At 31.2% G+C, this 1,853-nt stretch overlaps 1 pseudogene; it reads left to right on the top strand.

The window, feature by feature from the left end:
- Positions 1-1,047: 1,047 nt before the first annotated feature.
- Positions 1,048-1,358, top strand: LOC143589873 (monothiol glutaredoxin-S3 pseudogene; annotated as a pseudogene).
- The last annotated feature ends 495 nt before the right edge of the window (positions 1,359-1,853 follow it).

The following is a 1,853-nucleotide window of genomic DNA, read 5'->3' as shown; positions in this document are numbered from 1 at the left end:
TGTTAAACCGATATTTTTTTTCAGTTCTATATTTTTTTATAAAACCGAGATGAAAAATAAAATTTTTGTTGTTTTTACTTTTTTATTTTCAAGTTTTTTTTTGTTTTATAATTGTTTTTATTTTTTGTCAAGAATAGTGTTTTTTGTGATCTAAAATTGTTCTCAAAGTTCTCAATTTAAAAATAGTTCTCATATGATCTTAATCATATATATATATATATATATATATATATATATATATATGTGTGTGGGTGAGATTTAGGGAAAACTTCTCTTAAATAGAAAACTAAAAACTAATAAAAATTATTTTTAACGTATATTTTTCTTTTATTCTTTCAACAAGTTGATATTGTTCATTGAAAAAAAAACAACTGTATATAGTGCATATATGAAGCAATATGCATTGCATATATAGAATAGTTATTTTATTGTATATAGTGCAATACAAATTTATCGTTTAATACACACTATTATATATATGCAAATATAACAGTACTGCTTGTATGCAATACACATATGCACTATATCGATTTTCATTTTATTTTTGCATATAATATAACACTATTGCACATATGCAATACAAACAATTGCATATATGATAATTACCACTATTGCACACATAAAGTACACACTGGTGCACATATCTAATTAAAAGAAAGTCGATGTATATTTCTACACATAACCTTGAAGATATAAATATAACCTTCCATTTCTTGAAAAGTCCATTAGAATAAGGATACTTGAAGAACAGAATATGAAGCCCTACACATAACATGGACACATATATCACATATATGCTTATGTAGATATCAAACATATGCATCCCAGCAAAGCGATTCGTGACAATCCAACTTTTTCCTAAGTGTTACCATCAACTTTTGAAACAAAGTCCATCTCTAAAACCTAATATCACTGTCTTTGGCCAACCCAAAAAATTCTCTTTTCTCCACATATATCATCCTTACAAAGCCTATATGTATCTCGTCATGCTCAACCACATTTCACACAACTTCAATCTATAATATTTTCTAAGTTGGGTGCATTGGGATGGATAGAATGAAGATAATGGTTCATGAGAGGCCCGTGGTCATCTTCAGTAAAAGTTCTTGCATCATGTCCCACAGCATCAAGTCCCTCTTAATGACATGGGAGTGAGCCCTACTATCTACGAGCTTGATGAGATAGCAGGAGGACAAGAAATCGAACATGCACTTTCTAGGCTTGGGTGTAGCACTCTCCCCACCGTGTTCATTGGTGGAGCTAATGAGATAATGAGTCTTCAACTCAAGAGGGGTTTGAAGCCAATGCTCATTAGGGCTGGAGCTCTTTGGTTTGAAAATAAAATATTTTTCTTATAATGTAACATTAAGTCACTAAAAAGCACGGTATTGCAAACAATTCGAACATTAGAAACATCATTATATGAGGGAAGTATCGTATGGGATTAGTTTGAACGAGATCATTTTTGTTTGCTCTCTTCTGTGATTCTTGTTTGTAACTCATGTAATAAGGAATTAAGGTATAATAAGATACTTCAACTTAATTCGGTAATTCCCATGTAGTGTTATTTTCAATACACAGTATGAAGTATGGCTTGCCAATGCATTATAATTGACATCCCAATGAAAGAAGACACTCATCTTGAAATCCACTTATATTGAAATCAATAGACCGGGAAGATTCCCAAGTCGTAAACAAAAAATAACTAAATGTAATTAATCACACTTTAGTTTTACTATCTATTTACAACGGTAAGACCATCCAAAGTAGGCCGATTTGGATGGAAAAATGGCCGAAAGATCTAGGTACATCACCCCAGGGCGTTTTGAGGAGTCAACTTGTTGGATATTGTG

The sequence above is a fragment of the Bidens hawaiensis genome, unplaced genomic scaffold, assembly GCF_021521415.1.
Source record: "Bidens hawaiensis isolate Kalapana, Puna unplaced genomic scaffold, B.hawaiensis_p1.1 tig00037995_1, whole genome shotgun sequence".
Taxonomy (NCBI): domain Eukaryota; kingdom Viridiplantae; phylum Streptophyta; class Magnoliopsida; order Asterales; family Asteraceae; genus Bidens; species Bidens hawaiensis.
Note: the sequence above shows the minus strand (reverse complement) of the source record. Positions and strands in the feature narration are given on the sequence as shown.